The sequence below is a fragment of the Trematomus bernacchii genome, unplaced genomic scaffold, assembly GCF_902827165.1.
Source record: "Trematomus bernacchii unplaced genomic scaffold, fTreBer1.1, whole genome shotgun sequence".
In the NCBI taxonomy this organism is placed as follows: domain Eukaryota; kingdom Metazoa; phylum Chordata; class Actinopteri; order Perciformes; family Nototheniidae; genus Trematomus; species Trematomus bernacchii.
In genome coordinates this window covers 4,705,195-4,728,941 of record NW_022987803.1, presented here as the reverse complement: position 1 = coordinate 4,728,941, position 23,747 = coordinate 4,705,195, and the positions used below count along the sequence as shown (strand labels likewise).

Sequence of the window (23,747 nt, the reverse complement as noted above, 5' to 3'; positions counted from 1 at the left end):
TGTTGCTTAAAATAATACTTCTGCATACAGTATGTGACACTGTGAGTGTTGCACGGCCAGATACGGCTCAAGAAGCTGACTCAGATAAGGAAATATATGATACATTATGATGTGATATGATATGAATGATAATGGGACACATCGACGTCTGCACTCACAGTGCCGCGGACTGTACTTAATGTTACTCTGATCCGGTTACTTAAGTTGTGGCAGATATTTAAGTAAGCTTTCTTAACGCTAATGTTATAATAGTCAGATTGCTCTGAAGATGGGAGGGGATATTCTATTCATTTTCACGTTCACACAGTCAGTTGATTTTGGCCGGTCGTCTTTCCTGCAACGGCAGTTTAAACTGTATTTCCTTTCTCCTCCTGTCATATGAATTGATCGCTTTAAACTCCGCACACGGAGCTCTGATTGGTCAGCAGGCAGTGCTTTCACTGAGTTGATCTCTTAGCCTGCCACCTAACCTGCTCCGGAGCAGGGGGGTATACTACGAATCTAGTTCAACATATCCTGGATATGTTTTGAGTTATCCGGCTGACTAAATCCAAAAAAATAAAACGCTCTCGCTAAACTGTCCTACGACGCTGGCTATCACCTCGACCGCAAGCCAGCCGTGTCCTATCTAGTTAGGTGCGCGTTCACATAAAAGGGGTGGTATTTGGAGCATTCGACCAATCACAAACATGGACAAGCAGTGTACTGACAGCGCAGCGCGTCATATATTTCCTGAATGAAAAGTCAACTAATATTAGACAAATATGAAGACGTTAAACTTTAAACATCCATGACTTAAACACTTTATCCAGGATAAAAGCCACATAGTTGCAGCTGCAAGGTGAATACTGCTGGTAAAAGAAAAAGTGTTTGAATGCGCACATTAACAGGTTTATGAAATCACTGCCCCGTCCAAGACACGAGTGGATCTGACTTTAATTACATTTGACTCGAGTGTTTCGTCAACTTAATGTGTTGCTTAAAATAATACTTCTGCATACTGTATGTGACACTGTGAGTGTTGCACGGCCAGATACGGCTCAAGAAGCTGACTCAGATAAGGAAATATATGATACATTATGATGTGATATCATGTGATATGAATGATAATGGGGTACGTCTGCACTCACAGTGCCGCGGACTGTAGGTTACTTATGTTGTGGCAGATATTTAAGTAAGCTTTCTTAACACTAATGTTATAATAGTCAGATTGCTCTGAAGATGGGAGGTGATATTCTATTCATTTTCACGTTCACACAGTCGGTGATTTTGGCCGGCTGTCTTTCCTGCAACGGCAGTTTAAACTGTATTTCCTTTCTCCTCCTGTCATATGAATTGATCGCTTTAAACTCCGCACACTGAGCTCTGATTGGTCAGCAGGCAGTGCTTTTATCCTGGAACCTATCCTGCTCCGGAGGCTAGCCGTTCAGAATAAGTTATCTAGCCTGCTAAAAAGTGAACCAGCTTCGTAGGACCGGAAACCCCTGAAGTTAGCTTGCTAAACGAAAATCTTGCTTCGTAGTATAGCCCCCTGGTTTGCCGCTCAGCATAAATTACCATGGAAATCTAGCCTGCTAAAAAGAGAACCAGCGTCGTAGGACCGGAAAGCCCGAGATTTCCCTGAATTTAGCCGGCTAAGCGAAAATCCAGCTTCGTAGTACAGGCCTCAGCTCTACAGCCAGGAGACACAGTCTACACCAAGCTTGACAACGAGAAGTCCTAGAAGACACCAGCAATCGTCTCAAAAGAGTGTGTTACTCCGAGGTCTTACCTCATTAACACACAAGGAGGTGCAGTGCTGCGGCGGAACCAACTTCATCTCCGGGCAGAACCAACTTCCCGACCTGCACAGCACATCCCACTAACACCAGCAAAGAGTGCTGTGGCGATTTCCCAGCCTGTAAGCGCCAACACACCAGAGACTGTTACCCTGAATCCAAGTGAGGTGACAACCCATACACAAACACCAGGACGTGTTCAGACCAGAGGCCTGTACTACGAAGCCGGATTTTCCTAACCTGGATATGTTTGAGTTAGCCGGTTGGCCCAATCCAAAACATACGCGCTCTCGCTAAGCGGTACTACGACGCTGGTTATCAAGTGGATCGCTCCTATCTAGTTAGGTGCGCGTTCACATGAAAGGGGTGGTATTTGGAGCATTCGACCAATCACAAACATGGACAAGCGTACTGACAGCGCAGCGTCATACTTCCTGAATGAAAAGTGAACTTTAATATTAGTCAAATATGAAGAAGTTAAACTTTAAACATCCATGACTTAAACACTTTATCCAGGATCAAAGCCACATAGCTGCAGCTGCAAGGTGAATACAGCTGGTAACAGAAAAAGGTTTGAATGCGTACATTAACAGGTTTATGAAATCACTGCCCCGTCCAAGACACGAGTGGATCTGACTTTAATTACATTTGACTCGAGTGTTTCGTCAACTTAATGTGTTGCTTAAAATAATACTTCTGCATACAGTATGTGGCACTGTGAGTGTTGCACGGCCAGATACGGCTCAAGAAGCTGACTCAAATAAGGAAATATATGATACATTATGATGTGATATGATATGAATGATAATGGGACACATCAACGTCTGCACTCACAGTGCCGCGGACTGTACTTAATGTTACTCTGATCCGGTTACTTATGTTGTGGCAGATATTTAAGTAAGCTTTCTTAACGCTAATGTTATAATAGTCAGATTGCTCTGAAGATGGGAGGGGATATTCTATTCATTTTCACGTTCACACAGTCGGTGATTTTTGCCGGCCGTCTTTCCTGCAACGGCAGTTTTTCTGTATTTCCTCTATCCTGTAATATGACTTGATAGCTTTAAACTCCGCACACGGAGCTCTGATTGGTCAGCAGGCGGTGCTTTCACTGAGTTGATCTCTTAGCCTGCAACCTAACCTCCTCCCGAGGAGGTTAGCCGCTCAGCATAAGTTACCATGGAGATCTAGCCCGCTAAAAAGAGAACCAGCGTCGTAGGACCGGAAAGCCAGAGTTTTCCCTGAAGTCAGCCGGCTAAGCGAAAATCCGGCTTTGTAGTACAGGCCTCTGGTCTGGCCGTGTCAGTAAGCTGGCCACTAGGTTGGACTTGTAGACAGGAGTGATTGGGTGTTTCACAATGACCTCTGGGGGTGAATAAGAAAAAAAACACCTATGGCCTTTGGGGGGGAGAAAACAGGTGGACTCTGAGTCTGCTGAATTTTGAGTTCTGTTTATTGTGAATGTTATGTACAAATGTGATATTACTGCTGCAATGTTTAGAAAAGAAAACTTGCATCTTGAATTGTATTTTGTAACAGCACTACTGAAGGTATTGGTTACCCATCTTTATTAACATAATCTGTGAAGTTAACCTGTATTCATAGGACACTTTTGGTTGGTCAGTACGACTGAATGAACATTTGTTATCACAGTTTGACTGTTGTTTACTATTACAGGATGCTGCTGTGACTAATCTGTCGAAACTCTTTACAGTTATTTCAAATGACGTAACTAGGAAAAAAGGGGAGATGTCACATACTGTATGCATGCAATGCATACAGAGTTAAGGCTGTTACGACAGTGTTGCGACATGCTTTACGGCATGGGAAGGACTGCTTTACTTCACAGTAAGCCCGCCAGTTGTTATGTTTCTGCCTATACTGTAATGTCTTGACTTACTGCTGAATAAACCTGAGTCATAAAAGATACTCGACCCTCGATCATTCTACATTTATATGTAGTTAAAAGTATTTTTCGAGTTTATTTTGTCCCGTTATCATTTTAATTCAGGTATTTTTTTAATATGGTCATTTTGTTCTTTTATATGAATGATTCTTGCTTGTTTTAATTTTGAATTTAATTTCCTCATTTTGTGTAGGGTTATGCACCTATAGAAGCAAATGTGTGCACCTAAAAAGTCTCTTTTCACATCCAGTTTCTCATACTGACATGACACTGCAATACTGCAATATTTCAAACTGAATTACTCCGGTCTCTCATGACACATGTCATGCTTTGCAGTCGGGCTCATATTACATTTAGTGCAGCAGTGAGGTAAAGCGAGTCATAGCTCTGACAGATTTAAGCCATGCTTACTGAGGGATTAGCAGTTTCACTGTGGAGCCTGGCCTGGGAACTCAGTGATGGGCGACGAGGTAGATTAATACCCCCACCCCCTTCCCACACTCACACACACACTCACAGTACACAGTGCGGCCACCTCTAGCATGACAACAAAATATATGTTGGAAGGGTTAATGGTAAACCAATTAGAGAGTGGCTCTAATCTGCGTGAGGCAAAGGTCATCCCTTAGTAGACAGTGGGATTGGGGGCGGAGGTTTCCTCACTTGGCGTGTTACTTTACCTGAATCCACACCGCCTGCTGCACACCCTCATCCCCCCCCCCCGATCCTGTACAGCACAATAAACATCCTCCAGCCAGCGGCCCTCTGGCTGCGGCCCCACTCAGAGGGTCGTACAGGGGCCATGCATTATTCACTCCTGAACATGAAGCATGGGAAAAGTCAAGGTCGTGAACTGTGAAGTGTCTGATGAAAGGCCACACACATGCACAACTCTTAGTCCCCAAGCCAGGAAAGGCGACTGAATTCCAAATATGCACACTGTACTATAATCAGGCTGCAAATATGATCAGGCAGGAGAGTGTCCCCGGGCGCTTCACCTGCTGCAGTCTGCTGGCTTTTAATCAGCGGATGTGATCATCACAGGGACACTGAACAAGTTCCATGTGTTGTAACAATCCATCAGCTGCCCGCTACAGAGTAAATGCTGTCTGCCTCTGCAAATATATGCACCCTCTCCGAGACTTTATATAAGTATTGACACATTATACCAAGCTGTGATACCAACATGTCACATTAAATCACAACATTTCTCCCATTCAGAATGGTTATTTCAATATAGTCTCCATACACATATACAACTACTGTGCTTATGTTTGACTAGTTCAAATCTGTTATTGCTTGATATTGGAGATAATTGATGTATGATGTTGAATGATCACTCCAGCTGTATATCAGTTGGCTGGCCACAATAAGTTAGGCTGCATGCAGCTGAGGGATGTGTTGGATCGGAGGGGCGTAGTGTATCTGGAGGATATTTTATCCTACAGCACATTGCACTGGGATGCTGCACGAGGGGGGGATAATTGAAATTCTCAGCGATGATATTGCACTCCGTTTGATGAACACTGCGCGGTGTCCACTTCAGCTAAATAGGGCATACAGGCAGCACGGCGACAGACAAGGGAAAGGAATCAGACACTTAGAGGAACACTAACCAATGCTCTGCTGCAACATATATTACAGGGAAAATGCATAGAACACGCCAATGAGTCCAAATGTGAAGCCAAGTTACCGCGTCATGCACATCCACAGTACAGATGATCGACTTCTTACCTCCTTATCAGGCGTGTTTAAAATGTTCCTCCCTCCATTAGAAGCAGTAGATGGTCAATGCATTGTAGTTTTCATATCAACAGTAATTCCAATTGTAATTTCCACTCATCGTCCAGGAGTCCCGGTATTGTCTGATCACTCTTTTCGCCTTTGCGCGTAAATAAAAACGGAGCGATGCGCGCCCCGCTCCGCCGCTCTCCGCCACTCTGTGCGCGCTACTGGCGGGCAGATCGATCCGCTCCCTGCTCTAAGTTTGAGGAACAGCATGTATGAAGTTTCACAGACATCCCCGTTCCGATTGAATAGATATACACTCGCACTCCCCCGGTGAGAAGGCTGGAGATGATGTCCTCGTGCAGCAGGATAACAATGTTCTCCTCCCCCCCCCCCGCGCGCTCTGTGCTGTTGTCTGCGTTTTGATCTGGCTGCAAATACCCGCAGCCTGTAGTCCTCTCTCCGCCTGCTGACGGCAGATGGATGGGAGTTCATGTGACACATCTAAAATGCACACACTCTCACAGAGCTCATTAGTATCAGCAGCAGCGCTGTAATGGAGATCATAATGATGAGGAAAAACGTATCTATTTTTATAACACGCATTAACTCTCGGTATGTCTCTAAGGGCTTTATCAACGGAAAAGTAGGCTAATATTGCTGGAAGTAACTAAATACATTTACTCAAGTACTGCCCTTAAATACATTTTTGAGATTCTTTTGATTAACTTGAGTATTTCCATTTTATGCTACTTTGTACTTCTCCACTACAATTCAGAGGTATAAGATAAAGATAATATAAGAAGTACTTTATTGATCCCAATTTGGGAAATGTTTGTGTTTTTATGTATTGGTGTACTTTTACTCCACTACATGCATTTAATACCTTTACTTTACCGATTTGGATGAATGATGTGAAATATAACCAACTCTTAAATCAGACTTTAGTTCCACCTGGAGTAAATCCACAAGCTACCCTGCAGTATACAAAGTCATTCAAACTAGCTGCACCTTTACCAGCTTTGAGAACACTTTAATTATCAATCATTATAAAACATATTATTCTGAAATGGACCAATCTGCACAATGACTACTTTTACTTTTGGTACTTTAAGTATATTTTGATGCCAATACTTTATTACCTTTACCTGACTTTTTGTGTATTTTGAATACAGAACTTGTAACAGAGTATTCCTCCGGTACTTCAGACCTGAGTACTTCTCCCACCTCTGAGGGAGTATGACTAGTATGACTATCTCAAACGGATTTATAAACCGAATTCTTAACTAATGGCTTCATTAATAATTGATGAATCATTTTATGCTGTCTCATGTTGCAGTTCCGGTGCTGGTAGGCTACCACTCTCCAATAAAGCGTATGAATGGGTAATCAATTCAAAGATTCAAAGCTCTATTGTCAAATGCACAGTAGCTACAGTGTAGATATGCAATGAAAAACTTGAGTCCCACAATCCTCCAACAATGCAACATAATATATATGCGACATTAAACAATAAAACACATTAAAAAACAATACAAAGGATGCAAGAAGTAGAGTAGAATAAAATAGTGCAGATTATGTTGCAAGACCAGTGTGCAAGTAATGCAGATGAATATTAAATCCTTAACTAATGCTGTTTAGACTAACATTAAGGCAGCTGAATGTTAGGCTAAATAAGACATAATATGATTAAATAAAATAAGAAAACACTTAAAGGTAGGGTAGGTAATTTTGGAGAAACCAGCTCGAGTGCGCTAGAATTTGAAAATACACAGCCGGAAAAAATCTGCCACTTCCTTACAGAGCCCCTCCTCCAACACACACGAACGCGCACATGACCAATGAGGGCACGAGCAGAGATGGGGTCGTTACTAAAAAAAAAGTAATATATTACATATTACATATTACTTTTAAAAAAAAGTAATATATTACACTACTTCGTTACTCTCTACATAAACTAACTCGTTACTTTACTCGTTACTTTACTCGTTACTTTACTCGTTACTTTACTCGCAGGGCCGTCCCGCCCCTCCCTACAGGCAGATCACGCAGACTGCTAAAGTGTCAAATGTTCTCTTTAGTTCAGTTTCCATTGTCGCATAAGACTGATCCAGATAGCTCTGACTATGGCTGTCCTCTGTCTCCTGCTATCTGTATTTTGCGCAGTATATCTCTGAACGATGCGATGGTGATTCCACTGTGCAAATGGGCAACATTACCTCTACTATGAAGGATGCTACAAGCCTGTCCATCTCTGCTTTGGTTACCGGTCCTCCAAATTCTAATTTGTGCCGCTTCAGAGTCGGCGGCGGCGCACTCACAACATCCTCACTCTGGGTTCGGGGGTCCGGTCCTTAGCTATTAGCTTCACCTTAGCATGTGTTCTTTGCAGGTGTTTGTTGAGGTTTGACGTGGTGTTTACAGCAGTGTATAACAGCTTCTGGCCTGGACACAGTTTGCACCTCACCGTCACATTCCTGTCTATTCTTCGGACGAACTCAAAATAATAGGCATACCTCCACCCCTCGAAAGTTATCGCTGACTCAGCCATGTTTATGCAGCACTGCACGCGGATATGTGGACGCGCAAGTCGCGCAGATTACGTACATATAAACCTGCGGCGGAAACCCCTCTTGTCTGTCAGTGTGATTATGACTGATTTTATAAAAGTAACGAAGTAACGCGTGTCGGGGCAATGTTAGTAACTGTAGTGTGATTACTGAATTATAAAAGTAACGCGTTACACTACTCCGTTACCGACAAAAGTAATATTATTACAGTAACGCGTTACTTTGTAAGGCGTTACACCCAACTCTGGGCACGAGATAAGTTTGTGCACAGATGGAAGGCTGACAGGCAGGTAGGCCATCCAGTTATTTTAGCCGGGCCGGCTAAAATGATTGGTCGTGCTTTTTACAGTACTACGGCTTCCACAGATGACATTTTTGTATGGATTTTTTGTCAAAGCACTGCTATCGGGATGTTAAGAGCATTCCATGGAATATAACAAAAAGTGTATCTCAAGCCGGTTTCTCAAACTTACCTACCCCACCTTTAAAGGTAGGGTAGGCGAGAGACCAGAGATAGGTAAAATCCACCCAAATGACCCCAGAATTGGGTTTTTTTGGCTAAATCTCTCTAAAAAGGTCAAATTTCACTTGTTTTGTATCAATCTTGATACAGGGTACTTATTATATGTTGTACTTTGGATTCCTAAAGCTTTTGGTCTACTAACCCATCATCCAAGGGTAGTTTTCACTATAAGTAAAAAAGAATTTTTGGACAGACACTATAATTTACAGTTTTTTACTATGTAAAATCTGAATTTTCTTTAAAATAAAAAACATCTATATTGATTCTGACTTTTCTACATCCAACTCACAGGTTTATCATTACTTTGAGAATAAAGATTATTAATTTAACCCTTTTAGAAGGGAAGATATGGTCATTTGTTCTGGGAATGTCATTTTCGAGCCTGAGACCTGAAAAACAGGCTCAGGGCTTAACAGGTTAAAGTGTATGTTGTTTCTTACACGACCACTAGAGGTGCTCTAGTGGTCGTGTAAGAAACAACATGCTTGATTGCAAACGCTCCGGAGGGACGTTTATTCACAAATAACCCTCTCTGGAAAATCCTAAATTGTGGAATAGTTTGGCCATTAAAAGGCTTTTTGATTTGATTTCTAGCGAGAAGTGTATATTGTACTCTTAGAATCCACGTCCAGTCGATGTATAGAATCTATAGTTTGATAGATATTACGAAGATGATTTGAGGTCTCGCCAGGATAACGTGTATATGGGGCAGCTTCCATGTAAAGTTAGCGTGGGTGAAAACAGTTTTTCCGGTCTCGAAGTTTTCATAATAAAACCGGATGTATTCTGCTCACTGTCAAATTATTACACATTATTATCTGCATTACTCATCCACTAAAAAACATCAGTTTATCCTTGTTAATTACACAATATTGATTGGTTTAAATTGTGTACAATGCTTTTGTGTTTTTAACCTTCGATTCGGAGAAACAAATAGTTTTTTCGGAGTTTAGACACTACAGAGTTTCCGAAGACACTACACTACCCAGAATCCCCAGCTATCGTTTGGGACTACAACATCCGCCTTGCTTTACAAACCACGTGATTAGTCCTCAAGCCCTGTGATTGGATGTTGGAGTGGCAGTGCGACAAGGTTACGCCGAGCGTCAACAGCTCTTTGAAATGGAATGGAACCACGACAGACTATCCAAAACTGGAATTGTTATTATAGATATAGTCAGTGGCGGCTCCAGAGTATTTTTGTTGGGTAATCTATGGTAGGACTAACCCATACAGTGGTGGGGCTCAAGTCAGTATTTGCAATGTAATTACATACACGCTTGACAGTGAAACGCCACGCGTGAGGTTTAGATTATTTCCCTGTCTCAATCCAAATTGAACTGTATGAAATAAAAAGGCACATTTGTCTTGTGATTTTTTTGAAATACTAACATAAAATACACATTCTGGTGCTCTCTTGAGAAGAAAAAAAAAAATCTATTACGACACATTTAAAAAAATGAATGTCATTTATGTTTTTTGTTACTTTGTTCCGAAAGCTGAACCTGCTGCTCCTCACAGAGAGAAGAGGGAAGAGGCGCGTTCGTGTGTGTTGGAAGAGGGGCTCTGTAAGGAAGTGGCAGATTTTTTCCGGCTGTGTATTTTCAAATTCTAGCACACTCAAGTTGGTTTCTCCAAAATTACCTACCCCACCTTTAATGTCATATTTCAAGATGATTACTTAGATATTACAATATGGTTGGTTGAGCTGGAGTTCATTATTGAGCTTACACGTTAACGTCACAGTCATCTGAAGAACGAACCCAAACCTTGTTGTTTTTATTAATTGCATTTCCAAATTGGTATCAAATAAATAGTAAGCATTGGTAACACAACTTCCAAAGTTACAGTAAAATAAAAAGGACCCTGACTCGGACAATACACAATCCAACATGTTCAACAGAAGAGAATAAGTTATATTGTTTGTACACATGGTACTTTACATATATATCTGTTTGTTTAAAGTGTCCAGGTGATGCAGACAGGCTGGACCAGAGTGAGAGACAGAACTGGACTCCTCACAGCAGTGAACTTCAGCACAGGTACAAAGACTCTTTTTTTCATACTGTACAAAGAATCAAGAAAGATATTGGTTTAAATAAATGAAGTATTGACTTTAATACACTGATATACATTCCATTAAACAATACTAAATACTAGATCACCTACACATCAGTTAAGTTGAGGTTTTTTTCCATGCAAAAGGTTATATTTAGATGTTAACAAGCAATATGACTTTGTCAGCTTTCTAATTGAATGTATTGAAGGCAAAGATATTTAACACATAGTGAGAACTGCTACTATTTATCTCTCAATATTGTCTCTAAAAAACGTGGTAAAAGTGATTCTTTCAGTGAGACAACAGAGCAAGCTTCTACAGTTGCACTACGTTTTGATAACAGTTAAATATTATTTTGATTTCAATGTTGATGAATTTCATACTGTTCATTCATAATCTGATTGTCTTTGTAGCTCACTGTTGAAATAAAAAAAAACATACAAAACATATAAAATAATTATATCTACAGCCCCTAAACACACAAACACACCGCTTTCATAAATAACACAATAATAATATGTTTTATGTTTCCTGTAATTTTTGTTTGGAAAGGACATGCCTGAAAGACACAACTCAACATTTTCTCCTTCTCTGAGGGTCAAGAAGAACATCCAAGAGGGAAATTAAAAGCGGATGTTATGAGATGTTAAGACCAGTACAGGACATTCACTAAGAAACTACTTTTATTGTGAAAACACAGTCAGCTGACCGAATGCACCTATTTCCACATCTACACTCCATCAGCTGATTAATTCTATTTGCCTCACTTTATGAGCTTCACATCACTTGTGCCTTGCACCGCAGAGTTTGCAACGTCACAAATAAATGGGGCCAATCTTCAGTCAGATGTGAATGTGTAATCTAACATTTTCAGTAAGAATAATGGACAAAAGGAGTGCAAATACAAATACAATTTATTGAAATGTGAACCAAAAGTTAATCAAACATGTTTCAAATAAAAAAGCACATATGGACAGAAGGTGTAAACCTATTAAATGTATAAGTAAACAAATTTAGTCAAGTAAAGTGACAGACTAGGCCTGTGCATGGGCTCCTCCATCAGGCCTGGTCCTCCTCGCAGAGGAAAGACCCTCAGTCCTCTCCAAACCAACAGACAGGACGTCCATCACACAGAGGTTTCTCCTTGAAGTCTCTGCAGCTCTCGGGACACCACGCTGTCTCAATCCATCCACACTGAATATGAGAGGGGAAAAATGAAAATAATGAATGCTTTAGACAATAAGAAATATAAAGTTGACTGTTGAGTTGCTCAGTTTTTTTAGATTGTCAATACTATTACTGTATAACTAATATCTCAGGTTAAGAGGCACATTCAAATAAAGATTGGTCTTTAACCTGTTAAGCCCGAGAGACCCCGGTACCGGGGCACTGCCGCAACATCTCGCAGGAAACAGTGTCTGAGGGCCAGTGGCGGCGCCAGGGTATGGCTGGGGTAGGCTACAGCCATACCAAAAAATGGCTTAGCCCCACCTTAGCCCCACCATGAAAAATGATGTTAAAGTAAGCAAAATAAAGTCCGCCAACTCACGCGGGGTAAATTGCACAGACAGCAGTTAGTAAGATTGATTTCAGTAGCCACTTGTCTGGAAATACCGAAGACTAGAAACGGTTTTGAAAACTTTTGTCACGTAGTGATCGTCTTCTCAATAGAACATCTTTGATAATGTCTTCTGGCCAATCAGAATCACGATAACGGCGTGGTGTTGTTGCAGGAAGTCCCGACGGAGAATACTTTTGCTGTAGTACATCTCTATATACATCGATACAACATCACGTGTTTATAAAAATCAACACGTAATGAAATAAGACCCCACGGTTTGATGATTGATAGGTGTGTGGGCTGTCTTTCATTTTGACACACAGAACAGTGGGGGCTATCCACCCTTATCCACAATGTAAAGTAATTCACACAGCCTCTTCCCTCTTCTCTCTGTGAGGAGCAGCAGGTTCAGCTTTCAGAACAAAATAACAAAAAACTAAAATGGCATTCATTTTTTTAAATGTGTAGTAATAGATTTATTTATTTTTCTTCTCAAGAGAGTACCAGAATGTGTATTTTATGTTAGTATTTCAAAAAAATCTCCTGGGGGTTGGGTTTTCAGCATGTCAACTCTTTCACCTGTGGGGAAATTGCAGGATTGGCTCCAGGTCGCCCTTTTTATTTACTACAAGACAAATGTGCCTTTTTATTTCATACAGTTCAATTTGGATTGAGACAGGGAAATAATCTAAACCTCACACGTGGCGTTTCACTGTCAAGGGGGGCGATATAGCGTGTATGTAATTACATTGCAAATACTGACTTGAGCCCCACCACTGTATGGGTTAGCCCTACCATAGATTACCCAACAAAAATACTCTGGAGCCGCCACTGCTGAGGGCATGTTCATTTAATAAACTGTTATATAAATGTTTTATATCCATGTAACGGGAAGAAACTCATCTAACTGATAATCTTTTCTTTTTTTTTTTAAAGAAAACCCACAATGCTAACAATGAGTCTCTGAATTAGCAACGAGCGAAAAATGCTAACAGATTACTGCACCGAAAATCACTCACAAAACCTTATTATTTATCTTTTCTCCACATCCATGACATCGATTCACATCGTGAGGTGACACAGAATCGAAGGGTACCCTCACCATCACTGAATTATACGAAATCACGACGTTATAAGCAAAAACAGACATCAAAACATTTGGTGCTAGGTAGCTAAAAATGCTAACAAGCTTACCTTGGCTCTGTAGTCTCTCCAAAGTGGTCTTCAATGGCATTAAAACGATAAAATCACACACCCTCCCGGTCCTCCCGATGGCCAGTCCGGGCCTGCCGGTGAGCGTGGAAGTGTGGTCTGCCACAAGCGGGCGGCAGGAGCGGGGCTGTCAGCATCAGCTTGTAGATGGTATTTTAAACTCGATGCGCTCTGAAACTACGGGGCGGCCGAAGACAAAAAATACACATGCGTTAATCGCGTTAATTTTTGTTTGCGTTAGCGCGTTATTAACGCGTTAACGCAGCCCTAATATATAGATACGATATACTTTCTCGTGGGCACAAGAAAGTATATCGTGAGGAGCAAAACTGTGTCACTTGGCCCAGGTGGTTTCCACAAAACGGACAAAACATGTTTAACGACCATAAACACACTCGTACCGTCCATAGGTACCTGCGGTCTATCCGCCAAAACAAACTTGAATTTGAGTCAATCACTTGCACGTCACTTCTGGTATGATGGACATTCCCTTTCCGTTTTGATTCTCTAGTTTGATTAAGTGTTTCGGGAAATGTTAAAGTGTTTCGGGACTTGTACATTTGTCTCAGTTCTCGTAAAAGTGTTTCCCATCTTGTTAATTTTTATTGTTAGTGCTAAATTGTTTTCTCCTTGGTAAAAGGGTTTTGCTAATGTAATTTTGTTTTATAAACTGTACATTTGTCTAAAGCTTTGTTAAAGTGTTTCACACTTTGTAATTCTCGTTTGCCCTTCTCAGCCAGCGTACGGAACACATCAAAAAGCATCATAATATAGGGAGGCTGTGGCTCAGTGGGTAGTGTGCTGGTCTTCAAATTAGGGGGTAGCAAGTTCGAGTCCCACTGCAGTCAGCATGTAGTTGTGTCCCTGGGCAAGACACTTCACCCCAAATTGCTCCTGTGGGGATTGTCCACAGTACTGAATGTATGTAAGTCGCTTTGGATAAAAGCGTCTAACAAATGACATGTAATGTAATCAAAATACTGTTTTTTTTATCAAAAGATATTCCCAGGAGTGATTCTCCTGCAGAGGTCCGGTAGCTCCAATGTTTGTTCCTATACCCTATCGCTCTGATGGGCCAAAACTAGGTTAACATAATATATATGTATACATATATAATGCAATAATACAATAGTGGTTCCTTTTGTTAGAATTACACTGAATAAACTGAAATGTTGACTTTAATTAACCTGTTAAGCCCTGAGCCTGTTTTTCAGGTCTCAGGCTCGAAAATGACATTCCCAGAACAAATGACCATATCTTCCCTTCTAAAAGGGTTAAATTAATAATCTTTTTTCTCAAAGTAATGATAAACCTGTGAGTTGGATGTAGAAAAGTCAGAACAATATAGATGTTTTTTATTTTAAAGAAAATTCAGATTTTACATAGTAAAAAACTGTATATTATAGTGTCCGTCCAAAAATTCTTTTTTACTACCAACTACCCTTGGATGATGGGTTAGTAGACTGAAAGCTTTAGGAATCCAAAGCACAACATATAATAAGTACCCTGTATCAAGATTGATGCAAAACAAGTGACATTTGACCTTTTTAGAGAGGTTTAGCCAAAAACACTCCACCTCTGAGGTGATTTGGGTGGAAATGGTTTTGTTTCCATATCTCTGGCCCCCCTTTGTCGATTTTGATGGTTGACACCTCTTTCTGACCTTTAGAGCCAATAGAATCGAAGGGGGAGGCTCCCTCTCACACACATGGTAAAAAAAAAAGGTGGGGGCTTCGCGCATGCAGTTTTGCATCAGAGCGAGCCTGTACTCTAGCTCTGACATCTGGAAACAGAAAAGCAGTTTTATTGCTTATGGATTATCAGAAATAATTTCAAAGAGGGCACAGATACATTGGATGAACCTATGGATTAACTGCAGCATCGTTTTTTTATCGTTTTAATGCCATTGAAGACCAGTTTTGACCAAGGTAAGCCATGTTAACGTTTCTACCTACTTAACTCCACATGTTATGATGTACACTTTCGTTTATAGCGTCGCAAATGTTTATCACTGAGTGTTGAGGAGGGCACCACTAGATTCAGTGTCTCCAGGACACCAAAAACGAGTGGTTGGCTGTGCATCTAGGATAAGTAATAAGGGAGTTAGAGTGAGTTTAAGTGCCGTTTTAGGTTACATTTTTTCGCTCGTGGCTAATTCAGAGGCTGAGTGCTAGCATTGTGGGTTTTTTTTGGAAAAAAAAATTAAAAAGATCAGTTAGCTGAGTTTCTTCCTGTTACATGGATATAAAACATTCATAGTTTTATTAAATATTAAGATTCCTTAGACGTTGTTTCCTGCAAATGACGCGTTTATCCGCCCGGTACCGGGGGGGCCGTGCGTAACAGGTTAATGCCATTGAAGACCACTTTGGAGCAGACTACAGGGACAGGGTAACCATGTTAGCATTTTTAGCTACCTAGCGCCACATGTTTTGATGTCTGTTTTTGTTTATAACGTCGCAATTTCGTATAATTGAGTGATAATGAGGGTACCCTTCGATTCTGTGTCACCTCACGATGTGAAACGATGTCATGGATGTGGAGAAAAGATAAATAATAAGGTTTTGTGAGTGATTTTCGGTGCAGTAATCTGTTAGCATTTTTCGCTCGTTGCTAATTCAGAGGCTCAGTGTGGGTTTTTAAAAAAAAAAAAAAAAAAAATGATCAGTTAAATGAGTTTCTTCCCGTTACATGGATATAAAACATTCATAGTTTATTAACCTGTTTCACGCCTTCCCCCCGGTACCGGGCGGATAAACGCGTCATTTGCAGGAAACAACGTCTAAGGAATCTTAATATTGAATAAAACTATGAATGTGTTATATCCATGTAACGGGAAGAAACTCAGCTAACTGATCTTTTTAATTATTTTTTTCAAAAAAAACCCACAATGCTAGCACTCAGCCTCTGAATTAGCCTCGATCGAAAAAACGGGACCGACAAAGGCACATAAACTCACTCAGAACTCCCTTATTACTTATCCTAGATGCACAACCAAACACTATTTTTTGGTGTCCTGGAGACACTGAATCTAACGGTGCCCACCTCAACACTCAGTGATAAACATTCGCGACGCTATCAACGAAAGCGTACATCATCACATGTGGAGCCAAGAAGCTAAACATGTAAATATGGCTTACCTTGGTCAAAAGTGGTCTTCAATGGCATTAAAACGATAAAAAAACGATGCTGCAGTTAATCCATAGGTTCATCCTATGTGTCTGTGCCTTCTTTGAAATTATTTCTGATAATCCATAAGCAATACAACTGCGTTTTAGTTTCCAAACTCCAGAAGGAGACATTCCTCCAGTTTAGTTTCGCTTTCCACACGCGAAGCGGCAACATTTTTTCTTTACAATGTGTGTCTATGTGAGTCTCCTCCTTCGATTCTATTGGCTCTAACGGTCACAAGGGTATGTCAACCAACCAGATCGAGCAAGGGGGGCCAGAGATAGGTCAAATCCACCCAAATGACCCCAGATGGCCCAGTTTTTGGCTAAATCTCTCTTAAAAAGGTCAAATTTCACTTGTTTTGCATCAATCTTGATACAGGGTACTTATTATATGTTGTACTTTGGATTCCTAAAGCTTTTAGTCTACTAACCCATCATCCAAGGGTAGTTTTCACTATCTGTAAAAAATAATCTTTGGACGGACACTATAATTTACAGTTTTTTACTATGTAAAATCTGAATTTTCTTTAAAATAAAAAACATTTATATTGATTCTGACACTTCTACATCCAACTCACAGGTTTATCATTACTTTGAGAAAAGATTATTAATTTAACCCTTTTAGAAGGGAAGATATGGTCATTTGTTCTGGGAATGTCATTTTCGAGCCTGAGACCTGAAAAACAGGCTCAGAGTGGAACAGGTTAACCTGTTAAGCACCAAGCCTGTTTTTCATGGTTCAGGCTCGAAAATGACATGCCCAAAACAAATGACTACAACTTAACTTCTAAAAGGGTTATATGAATAATTTCTTTTATCAAAGCAAGGTTACATCTGTGAGTTGGATGTAGAAGTGTCAGAATCAATATAAATGTTTTTTATTTTAAAGAAAATTCAGATTTTACATCGTAAAAAACTGTAAATTATAGTGTCCGTCCAAAAATTATTTTTTACAGATAGTGAAAACTACCCTTGGATGATGGGTTAGTAGACTAAAAGCTTTAGGAATCCAAAGTACAACATATAATAAGTACCCTGTATCAAGATTGATGCAAAACAAGTGACATTTGACCTTTTTAGAGAGGTTTAGCCAAAACCACCCCACCTCTGAGGTGATTTGACACCCAAAACGAGTGGTTGGCTGTGCATCTAGGATAAGTAATAATGGAGTTATTGTGAGTTTAAGTGCCGTTTTAGGTTACATTTTTTCGCTCGTGGCTAATTCAGAGGCTGAGTGTTAGCATTGTGGGTTTTTTTTGGAAAAAAAAATTAAAAAGATAATTTAGCTGAGTTTCTTCCCGTTACATGGATATAAAACATTCATAGTTTATTAAATATTAAGATTCCTTAGACGTTGTTTCCTGCAAATGACGCGTTTATCCGCCCGGTACCGGGGGGGGCCGTGCGTAACAGGTTAAATGAACATGCCCTCAGACACTGTTTCCTGCAAGATGTTGCGGCAGTGCCCCGGTACCGGGGTCTCTCGGGCTTAACAGGTTAAATGTATTATGTCAACAGATTTCACATTACAGCATTAGTTTATACAATAATATTAAGATGAACTTATTTAAACTTATTATTATTGCTTTCAACTTACCTTATACGTTTCAGTTTTTCGAGATAAAAAATGCAAATAGAGCCTGCAACTATGTTGTTTTCAGATCAGTGAATTAAAAAATAAAATGAACGTACAGTATCTATAGGGAAATGTGTTTAAAATGAATCGGCAAGATCAATAAACTGATGTGTTCTACCACTGATACAGTATGTCACAAAGACTGTAAAAAGTGCTATATAAATGCAATCAATTTACCATTTATTCATAGTCAGTTATTACGAATCCTGATAGTCAACTATTTGACCTGCCACACGGTTTTATTGAAAGAATATTTATTCATGAATATATAGCATAGTATGTATAGTAATTCACAAATGTATACATACTGTCATTCGGTCTTTAAGTGTCTACTCACACATTTCAATAGAGGCCATTCAAGAATAATTTTCTGTGCTAGTGTGAATTGAATGCCAATCTCTGACTCTGGAATGAGAAATATTTACCTAAGAAGATACAGGGAAGAGAGACATGTATAATATGGCCATCTCGTTCTCTAACGTTTACATTTAAATCTACATCCATAACTTAAAGGTGGGGTAGGTAAGTTTGAGAAACCGGCTCGAGATCGCTAGAATTTGAAAATACACAACCGGAGAAAATCTGCCACTTCCTTATAGAGCCCCTCCTCCAACACACACGAACGCGCACATGACCAATGAGGGCACGAGATAAGTTTGTGCACAGATGGAAGGCTGACAGGCAGGTAGGCCATCCAGTTATTTTAGCCGGGCCGGCTAAAATGATTGGTCGTGCTTTTCACAGTACTACGGCTTCCACAGATGACATTTTTTTTATGGATTTTTTGTCAAAGCACTTAAGATATTCATTGCTATCGGGATGTTAAGAGCATTCCATGGAATATAACAAAAAGTGTATCTCGAGCCGGTTTCTCAAACTTACCTACCCCACCTTTAAATGGCACATCTGAACATTTCCAGGGACAACACGTGAAAATTAACCTCTTGCCTATCTCAAGCACATTTACAGCATGTGCACTACCCCTTTTAAATAAACTAAGGAAAACCATGATCTTTTTATAGACCTAACCAAGTCACGGTGTTTCCTTAACCCTCCTATTGTCTTTGGTGTTCGCGGTCAAATTTGACCGGTCCTGTTTTAAATATTACATTAACACAAAAACCATTAATCATCACCAAATTTCATTTAACACCCTTTCAAACTGTAAATATTGTATCAGACTACTGGTATACATGAAAAACTGCAGTAAATATACAAAGAATAGACACTGAACATGTATCGCGTGTGCCAGGTGTGATCCATGTGGGGGGATGGGCACATAAGAGTGGGAAATATGTCAAATTGTTCTGTGTGTGTGTTTGTGTGCCAGGTGTGATTCACATGGGGGGATTGGGCACATAAGGGGGGGGACACATCTAGAGTATGTGTGTGTGTGTGTGTGTGTGGGTGGATGTTTGTGTGTGTGTTTTATCTGATCCGGATGGTTACTAATTCCTTTTCTTTATGGCGGTCATTTTTGACCGGGAACACCATGGGTGTTACAAAGTTGACTAAATCATCCAAAATTCAACGAAACTGGTGATCAGCCATTTTATATGTTCAAATGTCTACTGTGAAGGATATCATAAAGCCTTAATGCAATCGAATCTAAAACAAAAAAGTTATGATTGAAGAAAGTAGTAAATCGGTCAGATTTGACCCGAAGACCCAAGCAAGTATTTGTTTGTTCTATTCAATTAACAAGTGTAAGCCTTTCCCCCTAAACATTATTGATAATGTAGTTAAGGGAACTCAATTAAGGCATGGTAGACTGGTAGGATTTATGGATGCTCACCTTCTCTTTGTTGTCGTTCCAAATCAAATCGATTTATGCTTTTGTCTCACCAGCATTGCAGTTCATCAAGGAAGGTGCATGGGGTAGCAAAAGCACTGAAAATAAAAGCTAGATGTACTATCATAGCATATTTAGAAGATGAGATTATGTGTGCTTCACTGTTCACATAATACAACATTTATAAATACAACACATAACGAGAGGTAGTCTAGAGCAAGGTCGTGTATGGCTTTGTAGAAATTGAATAAAATATTCTCTCAAATTCTAAATTGGAACTAAATCCAAAGAAAATATTCTCCGAAAATAAATGTCTGTGTACACTGCTATTTATGTTGACGATGTAGGTTGATGAAACAGTAATTGCATAATGTAAACAAGACAACGTTCCTACACCAATGAATGAGAGAGGAAGACTCTGAGCTGTGTCTGAAGGTCTGTGCAGACACGGCGACAAGTGAATGGTCACATTCTGTATATAGTGCTCAGAATAGGGTTTCTCCTTACCTGTAAGTGTGTTATAAAGGGTTTTTGCATGGTCTGCAAAGGCTAAAATCCCTGTGTTCTCTCCAGAGGGAGTTTCTCTCCCACACACTCCCCCTCCCCCCGCCTGAAACGCCTCCCTACAACATAATGAAATCAATATGAAACACTTGTGCTAGGCTAAGGGGCGGGACATCTCTAAGCCGTTGACCAATCACAACAGAGCCGGCCAGCTAACCAATCAGAGCAGACTGAGCTCTGGTTTCAGACAGAGGGTGAAAAGAGGTGCTGCAGCAGCAAATGACATAGTTGAGGAACAAAATAACAATTTTAAATGCCTAACTCAGGATGTGATAAAAACATAAAACTTCAAGGAAGCAAAAATTGCAGTGTTATTATCTATGGAACAATTTCATGTGTGCTCATGAGTGCCTTTTAATGGATTATTGTACCAAATGCTTTGCCTACGGAAAGTATTACATGAACAAAGCTTCCCATTAGGACTGAGCAGAGCTCTGCTCCATCAACAGGTGATTTCATCCTCTGAGAGACTGCAGCAGGGACTCTGTCTGCCTGTAATTCAATCCAGAGAGCATTACACATCTATACATCCATTAACAAGGATGTTGAATGGTTTTTAATCCTCTTTGCTTATCCACAGAAGTCTCTTATGGGGAGCCATATGCAAAACACGGGGGTGTCCACAGATGCATAAGCAGTCAGGTATCAGCTGGCAGTGGGCTGTAGCTTCAAAGTGAGGCTGGTTTCAGAGCTCCTGTTACAGCATGATGGAGGGGTGCAGGGTTTCAGGACGCCGTTTTTTCCTGGCACTACCCACAGATGGACGTCATGATAGGGACGACAGGGGAGGACACTCGCCAAGAGATACTCAGCTTTTCAGAGCCGAGGATTACTCAGTGGTCACACCAGAGCACATGATATCAGGCTCCTTCGGCTCGGAGGTCAGGTCAAACCTCCAGACAGCCATGCATTTAACCCATTTAATGCACAATCCGGATCTCAATCTACTTTCCATGTGCATTAGAACATAAGCTCTCTGTGGCTTCTCCAATATGCTTCTGCACCAAGTCTTAGTCCGATAAATCCACTATCCGCATTGTGATACCGCAGAGCTGAGAACAGCTGTCTGAGCCATTAGCACCCAGACACATGACGTTAAACAGAGAGTGGAGCATGTGTCTTTCAAACCTCAAATGTGCACAATCTCTTTTTCAGAATAACCAAGGCTTTGATGAAGATGAAGCAATATGTATATTTGATGGACAATGACATTTTGAATTTCTAGATCCCTGGATGAAAGAATGATCCTAAAACTTGCAAAATGACTTATTATGACCTATTTATGTTATTTGAATAGTCCCTTTCTCTTCTGTTGTTCAATAAAAGTATTGTTTTATTTTCTTTCTCTTTTCTGTAAGATGTAAGCTGTTTTTATCTATACTGTATTAGCACCATCTCATTTCATTTAATTTCAAACCTTTATTTAACCAGAAGGTCCCATTGAGATCATAGATCTCTTTTTCAAAGGAGACCTGCAGCATATAGGTTCCACATGAAACATAACACAATAAAGGACATCATACATTATATTTACAGGATCTAAAGTTACTGACTGTAAATTGTGCTTTAAACGCCTTTAAATGTAACTTGTCCTCACAGGATGCATTGAGTATTACCATTACCATTTTATTCTGCACATGCATTAAGAAACATTTTGTCCATAAAAGTGCAAAATAATCAAATGTCTGGAAGATGAAAACGGTTTAATTTGTTTTTTTCTGATATTTTGTCAGGGAATGTGTCTAAAGGATGTCCAATGAAGCAGATCTGAATGTGAGCAATGAATGAACAGATGTGCATCTCAGAGTGTGGGCTGTCAGATTGATGATCCGGGGTCTGAGTATTTGTCTCTGTGCAGGAACCAAACCTCATCCTCTCAACATGACCCCGACACCATGCACATGACTGTGACATTACATCACATTTAGCAGACGCTTTTATCCAAAGCGACTTACAATAAGTGCATTCGACCATCAAGATACAATCCTACATGTACGTCAGCTCTATAAGCCGAACCATTGTGAGTCCAGCTGCGTTGGCTTCAAACAAGCCAAACATTTCTAGGTGCTGAGTACAGGAGTATATGCATTGGCTTAGGTGCAGTGGAAACAGGTGGGTTTTCAGACTTTCTGATGTCCTTATATCAATGGGGAGCTCTTTCAATGTTTTTGTCATACATTTTTTGCTTCTACACTTTTCATAAATACACACATACAGTATGTATTGTTACTGTATAGGTAACAAGTAGTCCATGCTCCAAAAGTAACCAAGGTCCAATGTGTTTCACTCTAAGTCTAGATGATAACATGCTTTACAAAAACTTTTGCAGAACTCACTGTCTTAAAAGCTACAACTTTAAAAGCTACAATCTATACAGACCCTCCTAAAATATATGCTTAACAACACTGTTCTTCTAAAAAGAATAGCTTAAACGTCTAGCAACTGTAGTTTTTACAAAGAAATCAAAGAAGGAAGACACACTCAACCCATATTTTCAAACTACGTATTATTTCTCAAAATCTCACCAAACTAAATAAAATCCTGATTTCACAGAGAAGAAATTAGTATTATTTTAGGATAGTGATTTGGTTTTGGAAGTCATTGACAAATGATGTCATCCCGTCGACAAGGGCAACAGAACATAAAGTGTTAATTTGGGTTTTTCTTAAGGGCATCAACTAATTATATATATCTTAGGCAGAATTATGGTGTTCTGTTAGGGTACCAGTCCAAAAACAAAATTATCTAGCAAATTCCTATTTCTCCAATGAGTAATACAATGATGTCTAAGTAATATAATTACACATTTTACATCCTTGAATCCAGTAAATGCATCCTCTCCAGACAGCAGGCTTGTTTCCTCCCAGCAAAATATGCTGGCAGCAACTAAACAGCGTCAACCTGAAGCTGTGAAGTCTGCAGACAAGTTTTCATGAAATCACGGCTGCCTCGAGGCGAGAGGAGGCCGTCCGTTAAATAATTTGATTGGAAGGCAGGTGTTTGTTAATAGCTGACAGCTCCTGCTGCGGGAAGTCGATCCCTCCAAGCAGAACAAACAGCTGATGAGAACATTGGTGTTTTCATTAGGGAACACAAATGTCTTCACCACTGCCACATCATAATCACACAATTAGGAATGAGGAATCTCAAAGTAGGATGTAGCTATTTCTATTGTAGCTGCGAAGTCTGTGTTTAGTAAAAATCAGGTCATTCTAGTTCCAGCATTCAAACATAATGCAAAGCAA

General features: G+C 40.1%; 1 protein-coding gene across 1 annotated transcript in view; it reads right to left on the bottom strand.

Annotated features, from left to right (window-relative positions):
• The window catches only part of lrfn2b (leucine rich repeat and fibronectin type III domain containing 2b), a 188,413-nt gene extending 182,759 nt beyond the window's left edge, over positions 1-5,654 (bottom strand). The window contains exon 1 of the mRNA XM_034150575.1: positions 5,419-5,654. The gene's annotated coding sequence lies outside the window, so the exon portion shown is untranslated. The remainder of the gene's footprint in view (positions 1-5,418) is intronic.
• Positions 5,655-23,747: the final 18,093 nt, after the last annotated feature.